The sequence below is a fragment of the Hordeum vulgare genome, chromosome 6H (assembly GCF_904849725.1).
Source record: "Hordeum vulgare subsp. vulgare chromosome 6H, MorexV3_pseudomolecules_assembly, whole genome shotgun sequence".
NCBI classification, from domain to species: domain Eukaryota; kingdom Viridiplantae; phylum Streptophyta; class Magnoliopsida; order Poales; family Poaceae; genus Hordeum; species Hordeum vulgare.
In genome coordinates, this window is record NC_058523.1 from 476,358,060 (window position 1) to 476,373,022 (window position 14,963).

Consider the following 14,963-nt stretch of genomic DNA (forward strand, 5'->3'; position numbering starts at 1 on the left):
CTGATCAACCACCAGTGGGAATCACTACCCATGGGAGTAACGAGGGTTGCTACATGGGATGTGCCAGTCATGGGGTGCAAAAGAGAGACGAGAGAACTTTTCCATGCAATGAGGATGCCTCCACGAGTGCAAGTGGTCAGGAGGAAATAGAAGTCCTGGAACCCGGTGCCAAGGACCTCGGCAACCGTCGAGGACAAGATGAAATCTAGCTGAGTTTCTTGCATATACACGATACATAGGTCTGAGGAGGAGATGATGATACGGTTCACTGTGCGCTTGGCCCGGCTATGCAGGCCACGTACGTTTCAGAAAACCAGAGAATTTTCCATATCCATGGAAGGCCTGGCCGCTTGGGGCGGTTGGATCTGGGGTAGCTGAGGGGATCATGGCTCCACGAGGTGTGGCCTGGTGTCGATGTCAAAACAGACAGATCTCGGGTAGGGGGTCCCGAGCAGTATACCTAGAATCGATGGGTTTCAGGAGAGAAGGGTATACAGTGATTACCCAGGTTCGGGCCCTCTTGAGGAGGTAAAACCCTATGTCCTGCTTGATTATTTTGATGGGGAACCATGGTTACATAGTTGATCTACCTCAAGATGGTATGATCTAAAACCCCAGATGAGATCACCTGCCTCTACGCATAAGAACCTCTGGTTTATATAGACACTAGGGCTCCTAGGGTTACATGTTACCGACCTTAGTCGGGGATAGACGGGCCAAACTGGTCCTCCTAACTTGGAGTGCATGCATAGTCTTCGGAGCTTTCCATCTTGATTGTGAAGTTGTCAGATAATCCAATCTTCACTGATGTAGCCCATAAGGGATAACCCGACTGCTCGACGACCCCTTAATATGGAACTCCCTCAGTAGCCCCCGAACTAGACTTCAACGCTGATGTGTACGGTCTTCGGCAGCGAGACACTTAGACTAATCGGCTTGCATGGAGAGTTCCTCTTATATTCGGCTGGTATTGGTTTAGTTGCTCCAATGACATCGTGTTCTCAAAACGGACATCATTAAATCTAAAGTCTTTAAAGGCCCAGAAGTGAACAGTCCCTTATCTGACCATTCTTCTCACGAAAAGTCGTGGTAACAAATAATGAGAAAAACTTGAATCGCGGCTCGAGGCCACTTTCCCCGGGGCACGTTCTATCAACAAAAGAGATCATGTCTCGCATTTAAGGGGACTCCACTTAATAACCCGGGCCAACCCAGTCACGCTCAATGGCACGGTCGTTCCGGGAAGTGGCGAAGGTGGTGGCGTAGTACGCGGAAACCCATGGCTTCATGACCTCCCTTAAAAGGGGAAAAGATACAAAGCTCACCACAAGCATTCCAAACTCTACTCCCTCTCCTTCCAAGCTCGAGCGCCCAGATCCATTCCATCTCCCACCCTTTTCATCCGTCCTTCTTTCCAAGCTCAGCAATGGCCGGCTTGGGCTCTCAGGGCAAGTGGGAGATCTCCTTTGTCTCCGAAGGGGATATCCAGGAGCTGAAGCGTTGCGGCTATATCGCGGTCGGCATCACCCACGGAGCACTGGAAAAGGGCCAGGTGGTACCTACACCAAGGCCTGGTGAGCGGGTGGTGTTCGTCCCCCACTTCCTATGGGGATGGGCTTCCTACTTCAACCCTTCGTCAGGTGTTTGATGTTTTATTACGGGTTAGACTTCCATGATCTTCCCCTGAATTCCATTATCCACGTCTCCACCTTCATCATTGTTTGTGAGGCCTTCCTGTGAGTTCATCCACACTTCGGCCTTTGGCTCAAAGTCTTCAATGTCAAGCCGAAGTCGGTCAGCAGCTAGCACGCCAACTGTGGTGGGGTTGTGATAAGCAAGATCTGTCGTGTGTCGTGGCCGGAGCGCACACTGACCAACACCATCAAGGGCTGGCAGAAGGAGTGGTTTTACATCACGGATCCACGAGAAGGAAATTGGGCAATGTCCGACGAGTTCAGATCCGGAACCTCGGTGAGGCTAGCCTCATGGGTCAAGAAATGTCTAGTCTGGGGCTTGGCTTTGGATGTGAAGCTGCTGCAAAAATGCATCAAGCACATGGTGGCGACAAACATCCAGCTGACCGACGTAGTCCATGCCATGCTCCATCGCCACATCCTTACCTGCCAGTGTCGGGATAACCCGATGTGGTCTTACAAGCCCAGCAACCCATGGACGGTGCAGGAGTTCTACCGCACTATCCATGAAAACTTGTGGCGGATACTGCTCAAACCACAACAGGAGTGGTCGATCGAGGATGAAGACACCGGCTTGGACGCCGATACCCCCCCCCCCTTTGGAGGTACGTCCGAGCTCTTATACTTACTCGAAGTCCTTGTTTTATTGAAGGCCTTACTATCCCTCTTCCTTGCAGGATTGGCTGGCCCTAGCCGAGAAAATAGATGGCCCAGCTCCCCTGCCCGAGAAACCCCGGTCTCCTCTGCTGAATCTGATGCTGGTGGAGGCGTCGTACATGGCGCCATACAATAAGAAGAAGGAGACCTGCGGGGGTCTCCGTTCGAGGGGTCCACCGGATACCAAGTCTGGGGACACCCATGCCTCCACCACCCATGAGGGGGAGGATGCAGAAGATGAGGAAGAGAAGGATTCTCTTCAGGCAAGGAAGAGGGATGCGGCACAGGGGGCCGAGGAGGGGCTACCTCCTCGGGCTCCGAAGAGACCTTACAAGAGCAACGTCGCCCTTCTTGGTGTTGGCCCGGACTCCGATGACGAGATCGGGGCCTTCGAGGCGATTGGTTCGTACCTCGGTCATTGGGACCCAAGGGGTTGGTTCCTTCTCCGCAAGTGGAGAAGGGAACCAAATTCCCTCCAAACTTTGCCAGGAGAAAGCTTGGGCGAGCCCTGATACTCTTGTGTCTTCGGTGCCACCTCTCGCCCGCCCCTAGAAAAACGGACTACAGCTGTGTGGTCAGCCATGATGGAAGGCGCCTTGACCAGCTCCTCCATTGTTGAATAACATCGCGCCCTTATGGGTGCGGTTTTACAAAGTATTCAGTCCGTTAACAGTGGGCTGAGAGAAGCCTTCAATGGCTTGCTAGCGGGTTTTAAGGTAAGTCGTGTAATGTTTTAAGTTTTATTTATAAGATTTGATATGCCTTTATGGGTATAAAATCCCCCGAGCCACGAGTAAGTTTGACAAGCTTATCTGTGGCTCAAAATTAACTCCTAGGCATAAAAAGTAATATTGAGATTTTACTAACTTGCTGGAGGAAATTCGATCAAAGTATCTTGCATATCGATAACTTGGAGTAGCTAAAATTCATAACGATGTCGTGCAGGCTTCATCCTCCGCTGTTGATGCCAATGCTCTGGAGATAGCCGAGCTAAACGAGAAACTAAAGGTTTCCGACAATGTGCTCAATCGTGTGAATGTCCGGCTTGATGAAAAACAGGGTAAGTTTCAAGCGGTGTTATAAAAATTATTACCGCCCTTTAGTAAAGAAGGATTGTCCTGATTTTAATATCTGGCCCCATGATGTTCACTTGGTCAGCAGCCCAGGATAGAGAGTTCGAAAACTCAAGGCCGAACTAGCACAGACCAAGAAGGACGTCACTGCTCACAAGGTGGCGGTCGAACAATTAGCTGCCGAGCTGAGCTCCATCGAGGTTGAAAGTAGCAAGCATGAGGACAGGGTGGCAGAGGTTCAACTGGAGCTGCACGAAGCCAGCTCTAAGTGTGAGGCTTTAGAGCACAAGTCTCGGGAGTAGATCACCGAGTTCTCCAAGCTGTCCGCCGAGCTCAAATCAGCGGGTGGACCGGAGATTTTTTGAAGAAGATGTGTGCCAGGCCAAGCACATGGAAAATGGTAAGCCATACTTGTTGCAATGTGCCTTTGGTGGAAATAGGTATGCATTTCTTACGCGGATGTGGCATTCCTCAGGCGCCTTCACGGACCTCTCGAGAAGTGTGGCGGAAGCAACCAAGCACTACTCGGCCCATGACGGGGATGTTGAGCGGAGGCTTTTCTGGGCTCCGTTTCAGACTCCTGAGACCAATCCCGGTCGGAGTTGTCAAATGAAACAGCTCATGCAGTTGCATAGGATGGCGGAGCCGGCCAAGAAGGATCTTTGTATCCAGTTGTGGCCTACCGAGCCTCTGCCGAGCAACTACTTCAGATAGTGCAGAAGTTGCTTCATGTCATGCCCCGGATCGAGGTCCTGAAGTGTTCCCTGTGCATCGAAGAAGCTCGGATGGCCTTTGCGAGAACCCTGGTGCATTATCCGGGGATGAAGCCCGTGACGATGGCCACCGCACCTCCACCTGCCGAGAAGGAGCACAGACGCCCTGAGCTGTATTTTCCCTCCAAGATGGAGGGTGCTCGGGTTATAGAAACCCAATGCTCGAAAGATGTGCTCTTTGAGTGATTGTACTGTTATGTACCTCCAAACAATTTATATTTTATAATGCTTGGTATTTTTGCTTGTGTTATTATTTTGACTCATATCGCCTCGATGTTTTAATCTCAAAGTTACTAGTCGTTGGCTTCAGCCCCTAGGTAGAGACTACTCGAGGTGTTTCGTCGTCCGTACTAATACCCTTAGCCGATGAGTCGGTGCCGAAGTTGGTAGTGTGTAACCGACACGAGGCAATCAGACATGCATCTTTATGGCTTTCACTTAGCCTGAGGAGTTTAAATTTTGGATTTTTATTTATTTGCCCCTCGTTCGTTCGTTCTACTCATTCATCCCCACGCTCATAACTTTTGCTCACTTTTCCCCACTCCCTTGCTCGAAACCCTCAGAACAGGTTACAACGGACGTTGCCTTCGGGTCAACGCCTTTGACCGTTAACTCTGACGAGTGGGGCCGCGTAGGGCCGAGTCCACCTTTGACTGTTTACCCATATAGTGGTTTCGTATGTTGACCGTACAGTGGTATTCATGTACGTGGGCGCATGCAACTGACCGTGGTCGTGGGGTAGCACGTGTCCATGGGACATGCCCGAAACGTCCCATCTTATAAAGAGGGGGAACCACCTCCCAGCGGATCGCCCTACCATTTCCCCCAAATCCCCTTCCTGCCGCATCGTCTTCCTCTCCCTCACCGACATCATCTCGCTCTCCTCCACTGCCTCCACCGCACCGTCTCGTTGTACCCCACCGCGTCGTCGTCCTCACCTTCATCGCCTCCATCTATCTGATGGCGGAAGCTCATGGCGACGCCGGCGCAGCGGCCCGAGATGTAGTGGAGTTGCCGGGCGCGGTGACCGCGGATGAAGTGAAGGATGTCGGTGGCATCCACGGCGGTGCGGGGAAACTCGCAACTGCTGTGGATGTGGAGAAGGAGGTGGTTGTCTCCGCCTCAGTGCTGCCGGAGCAGAAGGTGACGGCGTCGAGCGGCGCACTCCATCCCGATACCCCCGATGCGCAACCTAGCAAGGAGCAGGAGGTATTTGCACTTGCTTGTTAGTTGCAATATTTAGGATATTAGCTTGTAGAGTTAGTTGCATTGGTTAGATTGTGATTCATACGGTAGTACAGATGGTTAGAGTAGTTGGTTTGACGGATGGGCCGGGTTTTCTATATGGGGGGATGGGGGTTTTTTCGTTGCAAAAATGCTAGATAGATCTGTATGAGAGATAGGGATCTTTGTGCTTCAATGCTACACATATGTATGCTTGTTAGATTTGTTTTTAATGCTACACAAATTTGGTTTTTAATGCTATAGACATGTATTCTTATTAGATTGGGTCCCTATTAGATTTGTTATTGAATGCTACGCAGATTGGGGTTTTGAATGTCATATGCCCAAATAGAATCCATTGATTAAGAAGTTATTTGATTCATTAGTATATAAATTTGTCCATAATATGTAGTTATATTAGCTCTATTGTTCAATGTGTGTGCATGACAATGGAAAATGCAAATATGATCATAGTAGCCCTATGATCAATGTGTCATGTGTGCATCTCTAAATTTTCAATTGACTTGTGTATTTACTAGTGATGGATGTAATTGTATATTCAGGAGGATGATGGATGGGGGGAAAAGAGGAAGCTGGCATTTACTGGGTTCGACCCGTACGATCCAGAGTATAGTGACAACGAAGAATATGAGGTAAGCCTACTTGAAATTTAGATTGTTCATTTAGTTCCTTCGACATGGTGTATATGAATCTATAATGTATTAATGCAATTCATTCATGTGTGCAGTATGATTCTGGAGAAGTGTACAAGGGCAACTTCGCGTCCTTCACAGCGAAGGAGGTGGAGAAGATCAAGGCCAAGGGAGTTGCTTCCTTCTACAACCGCAAGATCAAGAAGTGGCGCTGCCCCTACTGCACCACCAAGCCAAAGCCAAAGGATGGCCGCTTCGATCACCTTGTGTCTCATGCAGAGGATGTAGCGATTCGCGGGGAGGACTACATGATCAGGGGCAGCATGCTGCCCTTGCGAAGGCACTGACTCCGGTGTGATGTGATGATGTGATGAACTGAATGTGGCAGCATGTTTTATCTTTATCTTTTGGGTTACTTTTGGTAAACTGAATGTGCATGTTTATGATGTGATGAACTGAATCTATGGTATTAATGTATTAGGGTACCCAATGTATTATGCTATCTATATTTGTCTGCCCTTAAATTTGCATGTGGTGTATGGTTACTTCTGTTTAGATGTTGTGAGCTATGAATTTAGGTATTGCAATGATCACACATGTTGTTTCAGTGTTGCTTCACTGATTAGACATGCTGCAAAAAAACCTTGGCAAACTATCTATGTTTGTATAGGAGATCATGTGTGCTAAATTTGAGGTGATTTAGAGCATGTCAAAGAAATTTCAATTTGAGAAATGTGCTCCCAAATGAGCTCCCACGCTAGGGTAAACAGCCTCATTTGTAATCAAGTTTTTCTAGACTCTAAATGAGACAAATGTTTTTATTAACACCTATTCAATCTATATAGTGTAGATTTGAAGTCTCATTATTTTTTGAATTAATCTTCATATTTTACATTTTCTTTTGAAAAATATGCTTTAATATAAGAACTATTAAAAACACGTTTAAAATATGAAAATGTAAAACTAAGTTCAGATCCTTCTTATTCACTTTGAAATAAAGCTTTGGTGATTTTTTTTGATTTTTTTTAATTTTTCAAAAATAGAAGGTAACCCTACCTCATCTCCTTGAACTCTATGAAATCTTGTAGGTGATAGCTCATATGTGTGAAGGTTTTCTCATGAAAATGACCATAGATGTTGTGTCCTTAAATTTGCATGTGGTGTATGGTTATTTCTGTTTAGATGTTGTGAGCTATGAGTTTAGGTGTTGCAATGATCACACATGGTGTTTCAATGTTGTTTCGCTGATTAGACATGCTGCAAAAAAAACCTTGGCAAACTATCTATGTTTGTATAGGAGATCATGTGTGCAAAATTTGAGGTGATTTAGAGGATGTCAAAGAAATTTCAATTTGAGAAATGTGCTCCAAATGAGCTCCCAGGCTAGGGTAAACAGCCCCATTTGTAATCGAGTTTTTCTAGACCTACTCTAAATGAGCCAATTGTTTTTATTAACACATATTCAATCTATATAGTGTAGATTCGAAGTCTCACTATTTTTTGAATTAATCTTCATATTCTTACATTTTCTTTTGAAAAATATGCTTTAATATAAAAACTATTAAAAACACGTTTAAAATATGAAAATGTAAAACTAAGTTCAGATCCTTCTTATTCACTTTGAAATAAAGCTTTGCTGCTTTTTTTTATTTGTTTAACTTTTCAAAAACAAAAGGTAACCCTACCTCATCTCCTTGAACTCTATGAAATCTTGTAGGTGATAACTCATATGTGTGAAGGTTTTCTCATGAAAATGACCATAGACCAAGTTTATGATTTTTGGTTGGTAAAATGTTTCATAAGACAACATTGTGCGTAGGTTTCATATTTTTTTGGTTTTTTTAAATTAATGGTGCCAATTTGACCTCGATCGTGCCAGCTAGGGTTTTTTCATGAAAATGACCATAGACCAAGTTTAGTATTTTTCCTCGTTAGTGTGTCTTATAAAACAACGAACGGCGAAGGTTTCATATTTTTTCGATTTTTTTTTTAAATTAGTTATGCTCAGTCAAAACTTTCGTAACCCCGTTGACCAGCTCAAAACCCCTATAAACCCCGCGGGGTTTCACCTAACCCTAGCTCCCAACGTCAGCCGTCCAATCACACCCTGGCGCCAAGCGACAGCCCTCGGATGTGGTCTTCTAGAAGGAATTCGGTGGGCAAGCTGCGTGCAGGCTCTGGGCCGTTGGATCACAAGGACGGCTCCGCATCGTTCGATCGTGGGGCGATGCACGAGAGGCGATCCCGTTGGTTGTGCTCGGCTTCTCGCCCACCACTGACTCCGCAAAAAAAATGGTGGTGTTGGGCCCAAAAGGAAACCAAGCTCTAGTTGGGCCGTCGAATCACGTCGTTTTTTTTCATCATTTTTTTTTGCATCGTTTTTTCATCGTGTGTGAACGTGCTGGCTCTTTCACATTTGACCCCGATCACAGTCCACTCATCAAACCAACCACAGTTTCCCACGCGCGTACACTCCTGATGCCGTGGTGTGTGCGAAAACGGGGCGGTTTAGGGTTTAGGTTACAATGGCTATTTAAGCCGGACGGACACTCCCCTCCCCCAGCCGTAGCTCTTCGCCTGCTCCGTTTTCCCACAAGGACCCGAGCACTCCCCTATCCCAGCCCATCAGCCATGCCACCACGCCACCAGTACTACACGATCGAAGAACGTCTCTACCTCCTTCGGCGGGCCCAAATCCTGAGGCAAGCGAGGCTACCTCTAGAGGATTTCGAGGAGCCGAAGGAGGAGGCGAGGGAGGAGGAGGCGCCGCCACAGGAGCCGGAGGTGGAGGCATCACCGGAGAAGGAGGCGGCACCGTAGGAGCCGGAGGTGGAGGCGCCGCCCAAGGAGCCGGAGGTGGAGGCGCCGCTGCAGGAGCCGGACATGGAGGCGCCACCGCAGGAGCCGGAAGTGGAGGCGCCACCGCAGGAGCCGGAAGTGGAGGCACCGCCGGTCTACTATCTGTGGCCCGACCAAGTGGTGATCCTCAACTCCATCCGCTCGGAAGCAGTTGCGCAGGCCCGACGTCTTCGTTAGTGGCAGATGCAGGCAGCACGGGCGGCACAGGAGGAGGCACAGGTGGTGGCCCGGGAGGACCAAGCTCCGGCGCAGGCGGATCAAGCCATCTCCGACTACGAAGACGCATAGTGCACTAGGCAGTACGTAGGATATATATCGTACGCTTCCCTATATTGTATACTTCCATTATTATGCTCTCTGAGCTATGTTTGTTGATGCTTCAGCATGTATGCTCTTGTTATTATGCTCTCTGAGCTATGTTTGTTGATGCTTCAAAATGTTGATGCTTCAAAAAATATATTACATGCTTTTTGTTGATGCTTCAATACCCTAAACCCTAAAATACCTAAACCCTAACCCTAAACGTAGCACTGCACCCTAGCCTTGGTCTGTGGCACTTGGAAGGTGGAGACGCGTGCGAGAAGAGAGGAACCAGTGGCAGCGACTGACGCTGCGTCCGTGACAGCGTGCATGCAGGCAGCCTAGCTCGATCACATGGCATGCACAGCAGGCTTCGGTATCATGGCGGCGCATGTCGATCGGTATGCCCTAGAGTTTAATTGTCATGCTGAATTGATGTTGCGGTGGTCAAAGGCTGAGACGGTGTGAACTGTGAATCCATCGAGGAGGCGACAGACGCTGCGTCCCGTGGCGGCTCACGGGAAGGCTGCATCCGTGGCGGGGCGCATCGACGCATGCTGGTAGGCAGGAAGGCGGTTCATGTCGCGCATGCATCTAGCGTGCAGAAATCATGGCGGCTTGCCACTTTAATTGCCACGTTTAATAGATGCGAGTGGATCGGGGAGACAAGCGTGTGACATGAGACGAACCAGCGGGAGCGACCGTCCCTACGTCCGTGGCGGCTAGCATGCAGAAAGAGGCCGGTCAGTGTACGTGGCGGCTCGTGTGCAGAAAGAGGGGAGGTCAGCGCATCGTGGCGGCGGGCATCAGCGCATGGAGGCAGGCTAGCTACGTGCATGCATAGGAGGCTCATGTCCTTACGGCGCGCGCAGGGCCCAGCAGCGACCATCCCTGCGTCTGTGGCGGCTAGCATGCAGAAAGAGGCCGGTCAGTGTACGTGGCGGCTCATGTGTAGAAAGAGGGGAGGTCAGCGCATCGTGGCGGTGGGCATCAGCGCATGGAGGTAGGCTAGCTACGTGCATGCATAGCAAGCTCATGTCGTTACGGCGCGCGCAGGGCCCAACAGTCTAACCACGGCACAACGAGCGAATAGCGGCATCATTCAACGTGGCCCCAATTGTCAGGTCCAACGGGCGACACAGTCCAGCGTGGCCCCACTCGTCAGAGTTAAAGGTCAAAGCATTGACCCGATGGCAACGTCCGCTCTGACCAGTTCTGAGGGTTTCGGGCAAAGGAGTGGGGAAAAGTGAGCAAAATTTAAGAGCGTGCGGATGAATGAGTAGAGTTAACGAACCAGGGGCACAGAAATAAAAAAAACCTTTAAATTTGGGGGCTGGTCGTAAGCCCCCTTGTTTTTGGTGGTAGTCGGGTAAGCCGAATTTCGAAATAGCTACCATAGGGTCCGCGAAGGCGTAAACCCTTCGTGTAATACGGAATAACCTCCAAATGCTTTTTGTTTTTGAGCCCGGGTTGCACACCATTTCTCGTGTATTATGACGGTCAGTTTTTGGCTTTCTCCACTGAGGTATTTTTAGCCAGACTAGCCGGTAATACAATCGCAATGGTTCTCCCTTTATCCCTTAGTCGAACTAGAGGAACGTAAGGAGGTAAGCACAGGAGCAGGGCAATCCAACTGTAGACCCAAGACATAATTTGGAACCGATGCATATAACACAAAACCCGAGAAATCAGATGCTTAAGAAGAAGTGGTGGCATGTTCATCGAGGTGGTGTTACCATCCCAGCCCCCGGTCTACTGGTCGATAACACTTTAACATGTGTAAAAAGTAATTTTGACCTATCAGCGCCAATAAGTATGGAATATGTGCATACAAAAATACTTGAAATAATGTGTGCAATGAATTTTTATAATTCGTGGCATCAAGGCAGCTGTTACACGTAACTATCGATACAGGTTTTTAAAGCAACTTTTCCCAATGGCCTCTCATGGGCGTCTTGCCGTTCGCCCTATTTTCGGTTGTACTATATCTATTACCCTTGTCAGGGGTGGGGGTACTTATCATTTACAGGAAGTTGTTATAAGTATGCGGACCTTGAGTAGAGGGTCTTGAGAAGCTGCTGATGAAACGGAGAAGCTTGACGCTTGGGTTCTTCATGATACCCTGTCTTTTGTTCTATAGCGTTGGTTTGGATCATGGATCGGTTGAACCAATCACATAATCCCTAGCGGGTGGCTCCCACGGCTGCCCATGGAATTTTAAGGATGAAATTGTGTCTACGATGGACATACATTGAAGGTGTTCAGGGTGTGCCGTGGGAGGTGTATTCCAATTTACTCTGAGCCAAAGAAGTCTCTGGCGGGTCTGATTGAGCTCCGACTTGCTTGCCTTCCTTCCGCGCCTTTATTGTCAGCATGTGGCTTGAAGTTTCGCTATCATGTTGGCACTTAGCTGTCAGTGCGGCCGTGTGCTCCTCGGTCCGGAGAGAATGCTCTGTATTGCCGTTGACATTGATGACTCCCTTGGGTCTGGGCATTTTGAGCTTCATATAGGCATAATGGGGCACAACATTGAAGCGGGTGAAAGCTGTGCAGCCGGGCAATGCATGATATCCGTTGTGAAAGGAGACGATGTCGAAGATCAAGTCTTCGCTCTAGAAGTTGTCGGGTGAACCAAACACAACCTCCAGTGTTATCATACCCGAGCAACAGGATTTTGACGGCTGGAATCACCCCTTTAAAGGTAGTGCGACTTGGTTTGATTCATAATAGGACTATGCCCGTCTTTTTCACCGTATCTGGATAGATCAGATTAAGGCTACTTCATGTGTCCATGAGGACTCTAGTGAGGTGGTATCCATATATGCTGGGATCGAGGATGAGGGCGGCGGATCCTCCATGATGGGTGCTGGTCGGATGATCCGTGTGGTCGAAAGTGAGCGGGCAGGCCAACCACGGGTTATATTTTGGTGCTACAGGCTCTACGACGTACACCTCCTGAAGGGCCCGCTTCCTCTCCTTTTTGGGTATATGTGTGACATAGATCACGTTCACGGTTTTGACCTCGGGAGGGAACTGTTTTTGGGCCCCATTGTTTGAGTCGCGGGGCTCCTCGTCGTCTTCACTTCGTGGGGCCATGTTCTGTTCGTCGGTGGCCACCTTGCGAGTCTGCTTGAACACCCAACAATTACGGTTGATGTGGGTGGCGGGCTTGTCTTGGGTGCCACGGATTTGGCATGGCCGTTACTTGATTTTATCCCATGGAGTCGATCCGTCCCTGTTCCCTTTGAAGGGTTTCTTCCGTTGTCCATGTTTTGAACTACGAAATCCAGCATCTATTGTTGTCTCATCGGCATCACCGTTACTATGGTGGTGTTTGTTCTTATTTTTCTTGGCTTGCCGTTTCCGTCTCGAAATTCAGAGGTTCCAGGTTCATCCGCATTGTGGTTGCGCCGAGCTAGCCAATTATCTTCGCCCGTGCAACAGCGGGTCATGAGGGTAGTAAGGGCGGACATTGTTCTCAGCATGTCCTCGCCGAGTTGTCTGGCCAACCATTCGCCTCGGATGTTGTGCCTAAAAGAAGCTATTGCTTCGGCATCCGGACAGTCCACGATTTGATTCTTCTTGGAGAGGAACCGGTTCCAGAATTCTCTGGCCGATTCTCCCGCCTTTTGAACAATGTTGCTTAGGTCAGATGAATCTGGTGGCCGAACATATGTTCCCTGAAATTTGGATAAGAAAGCCTCCTCGAGGTCTTCCCAGCTTCCGATGGAGTCTTTAGGTAGGTTGTTTAGCCAGTGTCGTGCCAGTCCTTTGAGTTTTAGTGTCAAGTATTTTATAGCTTGGAGATCGTCTCCTGTGGCCATATGGATGTGGAGAAGGAAATCTTCTATCCACACGGCGGGGTCTGTTGTCCCGTCATATTGTTCAATGTTTACGGGTTTAAACCCTTCCTGGAACTGGTGCTACGTGACCTCATCTGTGAAACATAATGGTTGAGAGGCGTCTCTGATCCGGGCTATGCTATGCCGGTGATCGGCTCCGGGTTGAGCCCGGTATGGTTCCCGACCTCTGCTTTTGTAAGCGACCCGAGGTGGTTCGTCGTCCCATCGAGTGGGGGAGTACCTCCTGGATCCGTAAATGGATCAGTTGTGGTCTGATCTAACATATCGTGGGTCAGGCCTATCCCCAGGGTGCACGAGTTATTTGCCTTTTCTGCCGGAGGTTCCGGTCTATACTCGTTCTCTTCGGTCGCTCTGTCGCATCCTTGGGGCGGACGGTCAGGTTGGTCGTAGTCCGTGCATCGAGGGGATACGTCTTCTCGGCCCTTGTCATTGAACTAGGGGAGCAGGCATCGGCGCGGGTAGGGTTTTTTTTTATCCGGCCACTCCGTGTCGTACCCCTCTTCGTCCGCCACGATTTTGGTCCACATGTTGTTAATGGTGTCTTGTTCGTCCTGGAGCTGTCGTTGCTTTTCCTTTAAGATCTGAGAGGTAGCTATAAGCCGCTGCCGAAATTGCTCCTGGCCTTCGGGGTCTTCGGGGATTACGAAGTCTTCGGCTTCGAGGTCGGCTTCGTCGTCGACTGGGGGGAGGTAGTCATCGTCATCCGACTTGTTGAGGTCGTCGGGATCGGCATTGGCGAGTTCCTCTGGTTGTTGCTCGGGAGCTTCGAGGTTACCGTGGTCTTCTCGGGTCATGTTTTCCCATGTAGCTTGTGCGGGGCCCCTTCCCTTATTTTCCTTGGCACGCTTACGCGGCTTTCGGTGCTTTGAGGGCTCCTCCACGGGCTTTTCGCCATTTTCCCTGGGTGTTACGTCACCTGTGTCATGGGGGGGGGTCTACCATGTAAACGTCGTAGGTAGATGTTGCGGTCCACCGCCCAGTGTTTATGGGGGTGGGGTAGTAGGCCTCATCGTCCATGTCCTCGAGATTTTCAGAGGCATAGTCCAATGCGTTAGTTAAGTCTTCGACGGTGGCGATCAAGTGGGTGGTGGTTCGGTCATAAAAGTCCTCATAATCCACCTCGGAGCCGATCTTCGAACAGGTCGGGCTTTGGGTAAGTGAGATTTGAAGCGACTAGATCTGGTCGAGCGTCTCGTTTAACATCGAGAGGTCGTCCTGATCAATCTTTTCGAGATTTTTGGAGTTGACCTCCGCGACTTCCGCAAGGGAAGCCAGTTCGGCAATGGTCGTTTCCTGTTGTCCGGACACAATGGTCGGTTCCGAGCTCAAGGCCAACTCTCCGACGAGAAGGGGACCGAGATCATGGCCAGACGAGGGACCCAGAATCAAGGCTTCGGGATTTTGAGTTTCATCGCCGAGACCGTGACTTCGGCGAGGAACAGAATGCCTCGGGAGTCGGTGGAGAATTCGATGTCTCCGAACCTTATTCGCTGGCCGGGGACGAAACATCCGATCTGGCCAGGACGGCCGGTTGAGTCCGCACGTAGCGTGATGCTGTCGAGCGTGAGGACTTGTCCGGGGCGAAGATGCCCCCGTCGTAGATTCGATGGCTGATGGTCAAGCAAGCCATCGATCCAACAGCGAAACTCTCAATGGAAGCACCAATATCGACGTCAAAACCGGCAGATCTCGGGTAAGGGGTCCCGAACAATAGACCTAGAATTGATGGGTTGCAGGAAAGAAAGGGAGACGGTGTTTACCCAGTTCGGGCCCTCATGAGGAGGTAAAACCCTACGTTCAGCTTTATTATATTGATGGGAAACGATGGTTACAGAGTTGATCTACCTGTGTTGCATTTTTGTGTTGT